Below are 14,420 nucleotides of genomic sequence, written 5' to 3'. Positions count from 1 at the left end.
GCTTTCTGGAATAAAAGATTAATACTCACTCATTTGAATGCCTGCAAGACCCCAGGCATACTTGTAAGAAGTAGCTGGTTTAATCTTCACTTCATTCCATGATGGAAGGTACTGTCAACATCCTCAATCACTATACATGAATTCAAACATGTTTATTGCCTCCCAAACTTTATATTTTAGAAGAAGCTGAAGCCTATATTAACTTTTTCACTGCTATGACCAAAAAAAAAAAAAAAAAGAACAATTTTAGAGGTGAAAATTTTATTTGGCTTACCGTTACAGAGATCTCATTTTACACAGGGCCCACTCCACAGCTCTGGGCCCAAAGTAAAACAGAACATGATGGCAGAACACTGTAGTGGAGGAAACCAGCTCAGGACATGGCAACAAGGAAACAGAGAGCGACAAAATACAAAGGCATGCCCCCAGTGACCTACCTGCTCTAGGTACACCCTACCTGCTTAGAGTTACCACCCAGTTAGTCCATATCAATGGATTAATCCACTGATTAGCTCACACTTTATGCTCCAATCAATTCGTTTCTGAAAATTCTTCCATTGTCTCATACATAAGCTTTTGGGGGACATTTCATATCTAAACCATAACAGAGCCCCACATACAAATAGTGTGTTTTAGCCAACTCAAGTTGTGCCTGGTGGATCCTGTCTTTACTAATTAATTTTGGTGAACATACTAAAATTCACAAAAACTAAAAAAATAAATATTGGAAAAAATGAGTTAATCCCTCCCCCAACAAAGACTGAGCACATAAATGATCTCTCACAAAAAGATAAAGAAAAATGAGAAATGCAAGCCAACTTCTAAGAAAATAAACTCTATATTGCAAAGCATTCCAAATGTTATATAGAGTATATGGAATAAAATCAGAAAGATTCCAGAAAGCTTGCTATATGCTAGGAAAAAAAAATTAAAAAGGATACAACATCTGGATACATAAAACTAAGTTTATATTTCCTTCTTTTTCATTTTTCTCTCTTTTTTTCTCTCTCTTTTTCCCCAAACAGTCACACCTAAAACAGATTGAACTTAAAGCTTTCACAGAAGGTACAAGAACCACAACAGTTTGTTGACAGAAGAGCCATAGCCTCTGGGGCAGAAGACTCTCTCACTTGCACTTAACCTCTAAGCCTGGCTTCTAGTAGTACCAAGTCCATAACTCACAGTTTATAGTGGTTCTTAAACTTAGGTAATGTTTAAAATCACCTGAGATACCTTCTTAACTATCCTTCCAATGCCAAAGAGTCTATTTAGCTAGTCTGTGGTGGATTCTGGGAACCAACAGTTTTATACAAATCCCCAGAAGATTTTAATGTGCACCTGGAACTTGAGAATGGCTACATTAGACCGAAGCCTGTGGTGGGTCTCAGCACTGCAGCAGAGTCATGCTTGGAGGCTTATCACTACCTTGAATGGCTGAAATCAAGAAGCTGAAGCAATTCCCTGCATTCTTGCAGACCACCTTTCCTGCCCAGAGTGCAGCACCTGCTGGGAAATGTAGCTGTGGGTCAAACCGGCTGACAACTTATTTCAGACTTACCTGCTTTAGTATAACCTTCTTTGGGGGTCCATAAAACAGTACGGATTTCCTGGCTGTAACTTTGAATTAAACAAGGGGAAGGCAACAAAAGGGAAAACTGAGTGCCTAATATGTGTTAGGCATTACATTTATTTTAATTTTAATCCTTATAGCAATCCTATGAGTTTTCTGTTTGTCAAAAAAACAGAGGCTCAGGGGCATTTTTTTTTCCCCAAGGTCACAGGCTACTAAGAGGAACACTGGGGTGTTGATGCAATCTGTCTTTTACTGTACCATACTGCCCCCTAGGGCTTCAGGAGCCTATCGCAGGTATGGAAGTTAAGAGAATTTGAAATAACAAGGCAACTGGCTTGACATCTCCCCTGGTGGACTTAATTGGCTGTGATTTGCTCTTTCCTCCCAACACTTACAACCTTTTTGTGGGTACCACTGGCTTGGCAAGGAAATCTTGCTGCCTTTGTTAATTGCCAGTTCATGTGCTTTCAGCTAATTGCCATTACAAGCAAGCTTAGGCAAGGCCAAGACATTCCCAATATTTTTTAATCCACTGCAGAGCCCCAAATTGCCTTACAGCAGTATTTCTCAAACTGTAATGTATGTATGAATCACCTGTGAACCCCGTCAAAATGCAGAGTCTAATTCAGAGGATCTGGGTGGAACCTGAGATCCTGCACTTTCTAACAAGCAACCAGAGGATGCCACTGCCGCTGGAGAGAGGATCAGACAGTGAATTGCAAGGAGCTCATTATTCTACAAAATGGCTTGTTAAGCTGTACTTGAAGAACAAGCAGCTGTGGGTATGGCTTGATAAATCAGATTTTGCCATAGATTTCATTTTTAAAATTTAAAATAAAGTGTCTCCATGTTACATACAACCAAGCTAACAAGAGTATCCAGTCATTCCTTTCCTGCTCAATGAATCTTTGTAAACTAATCAGTTGATAGGACATCTTTATCTTTTTTTGGGGGGGTGGGGGGGGCGGTGTAGGGAGGTACCAGGGATTGAACTCACATTGGCACTCAACCACTAAGCCACATCCCCAGCCCTGTTTTGTATTTTACTTATAGACAGGGTCTCACTGAGTTTCTTAGTGCCTCACTTTTGCAGAGCCTGGCTTTGAACTTGCAATCCTCCTGCTTCAGATTTCCACTGGGAATTTAGGCGTGTGCCACCATGCCTAGCTAGTTGATAGGGTATCTTAACGTGAAAATAAAGCACCTAAAAATACAGTTGGATTTCTTATTTAATAACACAAAAGGACATTAACAGGTTATTCTATGGTTTTTCAAATTAAGCATGGCAATCTATTCCTCCCACTACTGCTCCTGTTAGCACTAAGGCCCCCCTTATCTGTGACCACAATGTCCTTGGGGCTGCCAGCTGGATGCTTCCAATAAGAAACCGATGGATCATTCTATTGATGTTCTCTGGACTGAGCACAACCATTAAAAACACCAGCCTCAGGGGAAGCAGACCTGAGTTCAAGCTCCTGCTGACATTTTATTTCTGAAGGTTAATTTCTTGCCTAGTACTACCCTAAAGCCAGGCTTGAAACTTTGATACAATCCAAAAACAGTCCAAACTGCAATATACTAACAAGAAATATATTCACATACCATAGAGTAGGTTTTCTCATTCATAACAATAACCAATGATTTTGTGTTGAAACTCAAAAGAATACTTGACACAATAAAACTTCATAAATACTCCTTAAACACTGTGGTTTGAAGAAGATATCTCTGTCCAGTGTTCACTTTTGGGTCTCCTCACACTTGGCACACACACAACCTGCCATTGGGCTTTATACAGATGTAACTTTATCCTGTTGGTGGCCTCAACTTCCTCAGTTATCAAAAGGGATGGACGATACCTTCCCTGGATGTCTTCATGAAGATTAAACACATGTCTCCCTCCAAGAGTCCTGACAGCCCCCAGTCACCCTTCTTTTTTATAGACTGTTTCCCTCCAGGAAGCCCCCAAACTCTATCTTACCACTCTTGTTCAAACCCCCATCTTCCCTTATCTCTTTCCTTTCTAGAGAACTTTACTTATCTCCTGGTTTTTCTTTTTTTTTTTTTTAATTTTAGTCAGTTTTATTTTCTCTGTGATCAAAAGGGTTTACAATAACAATTTTATAGGGTGAAAAATTTATTTGGTACTCAGAGATTTAGAGATCTCAGTCCATATATGGTTAACTTCATTGCCCAAGGTCATGGCAAAAGTGTGTGGAGGAGGAAAGCAGCTCAGGATCTGGCAATCAGGGAGGAGAGAGAGAGAGAGAGAGAATATGAGAGGGAGCACAAACTGCAGATCAGGAAAAAAATATAAGCCCCAAGGAATGCTCCCAGTGACCAGTTACATCTTACCTGCCTACAGTTACTGCCCAGTTAATCCAGATCCGTGGATTACTGATCAGGTTAAGGCTCTCATAACACAATCATTTTATCTCTAAACTTTTTTGCATTGTCTCACACAAGAGTTTTGTGGAACACTTCATATATAAATCATAACAGTAATAAAGAAGGGAAAATTATTCAACCTTCACCTGAGAAAGGATAGCAAAATATTCAACATTTACAATGAGAAATTAAAAAACTAATATGTCAGAAAATAAACCCAATCTTAAATGGAATTTTTGACAGTGGAGTTATAAATAATTAATAAGTAAGTTTACATTTGCCCAATTTTCTAAATATTTTTGTGACGTGAATAAACAGTTGGTCCTTCTGTCAACAAGTCAAGCCCAGTTTAGTTCTCTGTAAATGGCAAAATTAGGTGGGCAGATATTAACAAATCCTCTTAACTGGACTTTTTTCCCAGACTCCCTTCACAGACAGGAAAAAAAAATCAAAGGTGTTACCAACATTTAGATGACATTTGAGAAATAAAACAGTGACCAGTACTTCAAATTGTCAGAAATACTGTTTGAGTTGGCCTGAAACTTATATCTCCCTATATTCATTTAAAAAAATGTATATAAAAACACACAAGAAAGTGCTCTGTCCCATCAAATGTAGGTGATCCACTTGAAACACACTTAAGACCCCTCCTAAATGAATTTGTATTATTACCTCACATAGGGGTTTCTTTAAAGAGTGAAAGAAATGTCACACACACACACACACACACACACACATATTTTAATTTCAGATGTTAAAACTTTGTAGATATTCAATAAATATCCCATTCAATTCATCTGGGTGGCTATTTCCATCCAGGAGGCACAGGGAAAAGAGTGAGAGAGGTTTAGTTCACATATTCATTGACTTTATTAAAAAAAAAAAAAAAAACTCTGACCACAGCAAACATTTTATATGTCAGACAACTTTCTTAGCTCTTATAGTCTTTCAAAATCTTAGGAGAGGAGGTGTCAAATTCTAAAACAGTTGTCCATGTACGACGAAATTGCATTCACTGGAAGAGAAAGAAAACAATGATAAGAATAGAAATATTCTTATAGAAAGCCCCATCACTGAAAAATAAAGGAAAAAATAAACATACAAAAAAGATCAAGTCATACCACCAAACAACAGACACTAAGATAGCAATGTTAAAAAAAAGCTACAAAAGATACCTGAAACCAAACCTTACTGAAGGAAAAGGAGGGGAGAGGGGAAACGATGATTTTTAATTCAGCAAAATTTATCTTATAAATTTATATTTTAGATAGGCAAAGTAGAGATCTTTATCAAAGGGGAAATTTTACTAAAATGAAATTCATATGTAATCTATCCAACTAAGTAAAGTTATAGTGATTACTAGCAGACAAAATCCACAGCAAGATGTCAGTGCTAATTAAGTCTGTGGCAATCTGAAAACAAAAGAGAAAGCCAAGAGGACCAGCGACCAGCACAGGAGTCTGAGCACGGCTAGCTGCCCACCCTGCTGTGGGCCCTCTGCCGCAGGATTTTATGCACCAGCCTGCTGGCAACCACTGGCCAGTCTGGGGAGTCTGATCTTAGCAACCACCACCCAAGCGGTACAGTCTCCCAACCAGTCGCCCAAGGTCTTCAACAACCAGATCTTCATAAACAATGAGTGGCAGGACTAACGCCATCAGCAAGAAAACATTCCCCATTGTCAATCCATCCACTAGAGAGGTCATCTGTCAGGTAGTAGAAAGGGACAAAAAAGACGTGGACAGTAAAAGCTTTCCGGGCCACCTTCCAGCCGGGCTTGCCTTGGTGCAGCAAGGAGGTCTCTGACAGGGGCCAGCTGATCTATGCCTGGCTGAAGGTCAGCCACCTAATCCAAGTTGCTAGGGGGAACAGCAACCTCAAGACAGTGACCATGGAGCTGGAGGGAAAGAGCCCCAACATCAGCATGTCGCACGCTGATGTGTACTAAACAGTGGAACAGGCCCACTTTGCCCTGTTCTTCAACCAGGACCAGTGCTGTTGCACCTGCTCCCAAACCTTCACGCAGGAGGACACAGAGTTTGTGAAGAGCAGGATCATCCAGGCCAAGTCTTGGGTGGTGGGGAACCTTTTTGACAGACAAACAGAGAAGGGGCCACAGGTAGATGAAATTCAGTTCAAGAAGATCCTTGGCTACATCCAGTCAGGGAAGCAAGAGGGGATGAAGCTGCTGTGTGGTGGTGGGGCCCCTGCAGAGCTCAGCTATTTCATTCAGCCCACTGTGTGTGGAGATGTGCAAGATGACATGACCATCGCAAAAGGAAGAGATCTCTGGGCCTGTGGTGCAAATCCTGAAGTTCAAGACCATAGAAGAAGTCTTCAGGACAGCTAAGAATTCCAAGTATGGGCTAGCTGCAGCTGTGTTCACAAAAAATCTGGACAAGCCCTTCAGTTGACCATGCGGGTCAACTGCTGTGATGTGTTCAGTGCCCAGTCCCCGTTAGGGCTATAAGATGTCAGGCAGTAATCAGGAACTGGGTGAGTTCGGGCTGCAAGCCTCCACAGAAGTGAGGACCCTCACAAAGTTCCTCAGAAGAATTCATAAAGAACCATTCATCTTCCTTCCTCATCCAGAGCCGGAGAGTCCCCCGAGATCATCAAGATTTCCAAGAACAATCTTTGCACATGAGAGGCTCAAAGGAGAAATCCCTCCCACAAAATCTCTCCAATCAAGCAAGTCCTAGAATTCTAACTGATAAAGAGGGTGGGCTGGTGGGGTGAAACACAGTGTGGAAAGCCTGTTTTAAACTGCAACAATACTGCTGGCTTTCAGGGAGATTGCTTAAAAAAAAGAGATTCATGTTTTATCTTCTGTCTCTGGTACACTTCTTAACTTGCCTTTATTGGAGAAGAAAATCCAACTGCTAACACCCTGCTTCTTTGTATCCAGAACTAACACACATTTAAAAAGTGACTAACTCTCAAAAAAAAAAAAAAAAAGAGAGAGAGAGAGAGAGAGAGTAAGCAAGAAAAGATGAAAGACAGTTTATATTACATAGTTGCTAATCGATAAAATCTCCTTTTCTATTTTCCCTAAAACTTAAGAATTCAACTAGCAATTGCCCTTAATATACTCACTGCAAATTTATTCAATATTCCTTTAATTAGGTTACACACAATAAAACCTACAGGCTACAGTGAACATATTCAAAATGAAGATGCTTATTACAAAAGCCTATTATATGTAATTACATTGCTCAGGCCAGTAAGAATGGTAATCAAGGTGATTTCCACATTCTATATATACATGGGAAATGCCACATGTCCAGGAGGCTTCTGAGGAATGTGTTTTATACCATGTGCAGCCTAAGGCCCATGAGAACTCCTTGGCCAGTGTGCTCAGTACAGCTTTGTTTGCCCTCCACATTGAGGCACAGGAAGGTCTCACAAATTTCATGACAAAGCTCAGGAATGTCTTCTTTCTGTTTTGTTTTTTCCACCCAAATTTACATGTACACCACCCCATTAATTACTTCCTTAGAGTTGTAACTTTGACATGCCACTTCCTGTTGGAGACCTTTGAAATCTATTGGAAAACTTTATCAAATCTCAAGCCAAGAAAGCATTGGTTAAGTATCATTAAGAAATGTTTTGGTTTTTTTGTTCATTCATATTTGCTATTGAAAAACAAAACAAAAGCAAATGCTACTACTAGTAATGCAAGTGCATGATCAATGTGAATTGAAAGCAAAAACTAAAAATATCATTCTGTCTCAACCTAGTCCTAAGTAAGGAGAAGGAATCATACCATTGACCTCAGAAAGGCTCTCTTGACCCCAGAAGAGTTAATCACCTACATTAAATTTTAAAGATTCCAGAAAACCATTCCTATTACAACCACATCACATTCCACATTCTCTACATCTTGACTGATGCTTGAAATTCCACAATTAGAGTTCCTGGCCTTGCCTTTAAGTTGTCCTCCACAGAAATGCAGATAGAAAGGCAATGCCATTAGCCTTAGCAGTTAGTTGTATACTCACATGTTCTAAGCTTTCCTGGGAGCTGTTTTTTGCAGCTGGCAACACAGGAAGATTTGAGGAGAGCAGGAAGACCATTGCCTGGGAAAAAAGCAAGAAGGACATTACTAAGGACACTGGAAGCAAACTGACCACTTCACAAGTTTACTTAAGGTTTCAGTAGGGGAAATTTTGTGCAAATGAAATTGTAAATGAACAAAAACAATTGAAGTAGATAAGCCCAGACAAGTGAATTAAGGTAAGTGAATTAAACATATTTCTCAAAAAGTATGAATGCCAACAAGTATATGAAAAAAATGTTCAACATCTTTAGCTGTCAGGGAAGTGAAAATAAAAACTACACTGAGAGTTTCTCTCTCTCAAGTTAGAATGGCAGTCCTCAAGAATGTAAATAATAATAAATGCTGCTGAGGATGTAGAAAAGGAACACTTGTATGTATTTATGGAGTTATACATTAGTACAACCACTTTGGAAAGCAGTAGGGAGGTTCCTCAAAAGACTAGGAATGGAAAGACCATATGACCCAGTTCTACCACTTCTCAGTATTTACCCCCCCAAAAAGCCAGCATACTGTAGCAATGCATGCACACCTATTTATAGTAGCACAATTCACAATAGCCACATTATAGAATCAACCTAGGTGTCCACCAGTAGATTAACTGGTAAAGCAAATGTGTTGTATATATACAATATGGTTTTCTTCAACCATAAAGAAAAATGAAAATGAAATTATCTCATTTGCAGAAAAATTATCTCATTTGCAGAAAAATTAAATTGGAGAGCAAAATAAGCAAAATAAGCCAGATTCAGAAAGTCAAGATATATATATATATATATGGAAGATAGAAGGAAAAAGAAAAACAGGAATCTCAAGAAAAAAAGAAGTGAGACCAGTTGGGTAGAGGAAGAGGATCAGGGTAGAGTAAAGGGGAGGGCAACAGGAGATAGTGAGAAATGAAATTGATCAAATTATGTTATGTGCATGTTTAACATCCCACAATGAAACCTGCTATTCTGTAAAACCATTATGCACCAGTAAAATTTTTTAGAAAAAAAAAATTCTGGGGGAAAAATTGTACTTGTAGTGAGCATAGTTTTTTTCTTGTCATTATTCCTTAACCAATACTGTATAACAACTACCTACATAGTATTTACATTACATTAAATATTATAAAAATAAAAAATAGGTAAACCGAGACCTGCTCTCTTGATTTTACAGATGGAGGCAGGATCTGCCTACTGTACTTGTCCTCAATCTCAGAGACATGGCAGAGGGAGGTTAAGTTCCAGGAATGATGATCTGAAATGATGCTCTTGCCCAATGGAAGTTGCTATTGTAAAAGAGATCTTCTCAGAACCATTCTGTCTCTTAAATCTATGTGGAAGAGTTAATTTCTGAGGTTAATTTCTGGATAGGTGATTGGGAGCATGAATATAGGAAATAAAGGTCAGATAGTTTGTGTTTTTCAACCAGATCCTTTGTGCTATCTTGGCTTTCAAACAACTAACTTAAGCCAAATGGGTCAGGGAGCCTCACCGACCCTCTTGGTTTAAGCATGAATAGTGACACTGCTTGAAAGCTGTAGAAACTTGATATTTTCTCCTCTTCATCTCTGACTGCCGCTTCTATCTTGCTGCAGGTGGGTTTTTCTAAGTGCATGTGAGGCAATGAACACTGTATCAACTGCTAGTTTATGTCTCATTTGTTCGTGAAACAAGTCAAACCAATTTCAAATCCAAGTTTTCTAGAAAGTACCTTGCTTGGTCCACCTTGAATTAAGGACCCCTTCCCCTATCAGAATAATCCAGCTGACAACTCTGCAGTAGCCAGGGCAAATTTCAGCAAAGGAGATCAAGATGGTGGGCAAACTAACAATAGTAGTCCAGAATCCTTTCTTGGAAACCTCTGCCCCGATATAGTGAGGAAGTCCTGGAGCCAGTTTGTAACAAAGCACTAGAGCCAGCTCTGCTCATCACATCCTAGTTCTGTATTCAGCAATATCATAGTTTTATTCAGCTTCCTTTGCTGCTATGATTAAAAGGACCTGACCAGAACAATTGTAGAAAAGGAAAAGTTTATTTGGGGACCCACAGTTTCAGAGGTCTTAGTCCATGGAAGGCCGGCTCCATTCCTTGGGGCCTGAGGTGAGACTGAACATCATGGCAGAAAAGTGTGGCAGAAGGAACCAGGTCACATGATGATAGGAAGCAGAGAGAAACTCCACTGACCAGATACCCCAGAGCCACGCTCCCAGTGAACCACTTCCTCCAGCCACACTCCTCCTGCCTCCAGTTACCACTCAGTTAATCTCATCAGGGTTTAATACACTGATTAGGTTGAGGCTATAATTCAATCATTTCTCCTCCAAACCTTCTTACATTGTCTCACACATGAGCTTTTGGGGACACCTCACATCCAAACCATTAAGAGCTTGAACTCAACCATGATAGAAGTATTTATATACTATGAAAACTGGCATATGCTATTTATCAGGGCTTTTTTTTTTTCTTTTTCAGACAGCCAATTTACTAGCACACCACTGTAACATAAGTCTCTATGATTTGTGTTTGGAGATCACCACAGCATCTAGCCATGCACTGTGAAGTACTGCAGAAACCTTGGTATTCTCTTCCTCATAAATATAATCTTCTAAAAGGAAGTCAGTGGACATTTGTCCAGGTAGTTTAAGAAAGACGTGCATTATTATGGATCAAGTACACCATATTTCTGATTCCACACAAAGATTCTGCTCACTATATTTGTTGTAAAGCTAGACATAGATCAGAAAATTAGCCACATCCATGGCAAAATTTTAGAAAGACAATAGTAGATGGAGAAATCTAACCAAAGGTGAAAGAAATAGGAGGAAGCAAAATGCTGCTATTCCATGGGATTTCAAATGCTTGAAAAAGAATGAAGAGAAGAAAGGAAGTAAGAGGGGAGGAGATACAGGGACAAGAGGGAATGAGAACAGAAAATATAAGACAAGTAATGAGATATCAACCAAAGGAGACAACCCTCTATTAGAAATTTTTTTAAAAAGACATTAAATACTAAATACAGAAACATTTGTTCATTCAGCAAATTGTACCAAGTGTTAAACATCTTGCAGAGGCTGGGCATAAAATAGTTAATAAGGCATGGACCCTGCCTCAAGCTCTATGCAGTTTAATAGGAGAAAGACTCCAGTAAACTGACATTTAGTATTGGTAAATCCCATGATTAACCACCAAGTACTGAGGGAGACCATAGAAAATTTTCTGCCTTGGTAAAGGTGACATTCACAAAGAAAACATCTAAATCAAGAGCAGAAGAACAAACAAAAACTCCTCAAGCTTATTGGGGGGTGGGGCAAAGAGCGTTTCAGATGGAGAGGGGGAAATTGATAAGAAGGACCCGGTAGTAATTGGAAATGGGCAATCATGCATTGAAAGAAGGTCAGACCAGCTCAATGATGTCTAAGACAGGAAACTGGGGATGTAAGTCAAGTGAAGTCATGCAGGCCCTGCACAGCTTTCTTGGAATTGGAACTTTGAAGACAAATGGGGCTGTATTAAGGGGATTAAAGAAGATACTGCTTGAGAAAAACACCAAGTCCTGTTCATTTTACCTCCTGAATGGCTCTCAAACTGGTTTACCTCCTTTCTTCACCATCACATTTCTTCCCTTTCGATGGGATTAACACTGTAACCTCCATCTGGCCTCTTGGCCTCCACTCTGTTCCATCTCTAGACTATTTTCCACTGGGAACAAAGGGAGACAACTGACTAGAGGTTGTAGCAACAATATTTTTGAGGAGATAGTTGTGGTGAAGAAAAGAGATGAACCACTTTGAGAGCTATTCAGGAGGTAAAATAAGCAGCATTAGTGGGTTGAAGGAGGTAGGCGTTATGAGGTCCCAGATTCCTGGCTTGGGCAGTGATTAAGTGGATGGTGGTGCTGTTAACTATGAGAAGAACATGAAAGAAAACAGGGTTAGTAGGGTAAGTTAGGGCTCTAATTTTGAGCTTGAGGTACTGTAGGATTTCTAGGAAGAGATATATAGTCAGCAGTTCATTAGAAAATACAAGAGAATAATTACCATGATTTACAATTTTTTACATGTTGGATTTAAAAGGGCCCACAGGTGACTTTTTGCTCCTCTTCATCCACTGGCAATCAAATGAGACATGTGCATAAACAGATGGACTTCAAATATTACCTTTGATTACCACTACATATCATGTTTGGGAAACATAGGTTGCCAGTTATCCTTGATTTAGTAGAATATGATAGTCTACAAAATTGTCCTTAATGATCCCAATCACTTGGTATTCATGTCCTGTGTAGCCCTTGCCTACATTGGGTAGGAATGATTTACATGACTGTATTAGTAAGGGTTCTCTAGAAGAACAGAACCAACAGGATATGTGTTATACATTACTATAAAAGGGAATGGATTAAATTTGCTCATAGGATCAGTAGCTGGATCATCCCACAATGACCCTTTGCATACTAGAAAGCCAGAGGAACCAGTAACTGTTCAGTCCAAGAAGCTGGAGCCTAGAACAAGAGGGATCAATGATGCAGTCCCAATCTAAGACTGAAGGCCTGGGGACCACCTGGAGAATTGCTGGTGAGAGACCAAATTGGAAGAATGAAGGTCTTGGAGTCCAGTGTCCTTGGGTGGTGACAGCAGCAATCACTGCACCCACTCAAGAAAAACTGAACTTTCATCCACATGGCTTCTTCCTTTTGTGCTGTTGGCTCCATCCAAGCCCCTCGCCTATTAGACAGTGCCACCCACATTCAGGGAACAACTCTCCCCTCAGTTTTCTGTTCCACATGCCAGTCATCTCTGGAAATACCCTCATTAGCACACTCTTAATCCCAGGCATTTTTAATCCAATCAAGTTGGCAATCCATATTAACCATCATAATGACAAATTAAATATTGAAAAAATGACAAATGTGACTTCTGAGACTAGTTCAAAAAAGACTTCATAACTTCTGTCTTGTCTTCTCACAGATCCCTCCTTCTGGGGAAAGCTGGCTGTTGTGCCCTCCAGAGACCTCCTATGGTCCAGAGCTGAGGCCTCTTGCAAACAGCCATTCAAGTAAATCATCTAGGAGGCCCAGTCAGACCCTCAAATGACTGAAATCCTAACCAATATCTTGACTATAACCACATGAGAAACCCTGAGCACAGCCACTCATTCATGGCTGCTACTAAATTCTCACAGACACTGAGGAGTAGTAAACATGAACTGTTTTAAACCATTAAATTTGAAATTTGTTACACAGCAACAGATAAATGTAGAAACCTATCTACCAGGTCATAGCACATATGCTGGAGAATTATAGGCATCCCTAGTGGCATCCTGCCCCTATAAAACTTAAGGTGGTTGTTCAGCATGCAACAGAATCATCTGAAAATACAGATTATGGACTCTACCCAGGAGTTTCTGATTCAGTATGTCTGGAGGGGAACTTAAAAAATTTGTAGTTCTCTAGTGACTTCCAAGGGTTCGGGGGCTGACAAATGAAGATGTGACCATGAGATGGCAGTAACATCTAGCAGGCTTTACTGGTGCTACACTTAGACAAGTTTGCACATGGGGCTGTCTCAGCATGAGACCATCCAGAGGCCACTATCTGAAAGGGGAGGAGGACAAAAGACCTCTTGAGGGGAAGGGGGGAGTCAGAAAGGGGGATTATATTTCTCAGCAGCTCAACAGGAAATCTCCAGGTCAATGAGCTCCCCACAGCAGCAGCAGCTTGGAGTCTAATTTATTATGACAGGATTTCTCTTATCTATTGCTAACAGATGTTGGGTGCAATTTCACAGGGTATGCAAAGCAAGCAGCCTCTAAATGACTAAGAATCTATTTATTTGGGCTTTGTTGAAAACAACTGGGTGTTTAAAAATTGAGTTTGGCACTACTGGACTTCTGAGCTCACTGGTCCTAGCCTGTTGTGAGGAAACAGCAACACAGGGCCAATATACATTAGCCATCTTTGTTGTATTTACATAGCAAAGTCTCCAGGTGCTGCAGGTACTGCTGATCCAAGAACACACTTACCCAACCACTGACACATAGGGACAGGTAAAACAGACTTCACTGGATGTCACAGGAAAAGTTGGGGGACTCCATGCCTTCTTCCAAACTGACATAGTAAATGACATCTCCTCTCCTGGAGAGAAGTAAAAAGAGAAGAAGAAGCTAACAGAAGTTCTGCCCACATGGAAGGAAACATTAACAGTGAGGAATGACTGTTCTTTCCCCTAAACCTGTTCCCAAGATGAAGACTGCATCCTAAGCAAACATTTTTCACGCAGACTTTCTTTTTCATTGCTGAGAAAAAGGAACTCCAGTGAGGAATCTCTGGTTTTCTATAAACAGAAACCAGTTTCATTATCCTAACAAACAACACACTTTGCCTGTGGGTGGTTAAAGCTGTTTATATATCCTAAGTTTAATT

At 40.0% G+C, this 14,420-nt stretch overlaps 1 pseudogene; it reads left to right on the top strand.

The window, feature by feature from the left end:
- Nucleotides 1–2,184: 2,184 nt before the first annotated feature.
- On the top strand, nucleotides 2,185–6,660 carry LOC107142579 (annotated as a pseudogene).
- Nucleotides 6,661–14,420: the final 7,760 nt, after the last annotated feature.

The sequence above is a fragment of the Marmota marmota genome, unplaced genomic scaffold (genome assembly GCF_001458135.2).
Source record: "Marmota marmota marmota unplaced genomic scaffold, marMar, whole genome shotgun sequence".
Classification (NCBI taxonomy): Eukaryota; Metazoa; Chordata; class Mammalia; order Rodentia; family Sciuridae; genus Marmota; species Marmota marmota.
This window is presented reverse-complemented; position numbering and strand designations above follow the sequence as displayed.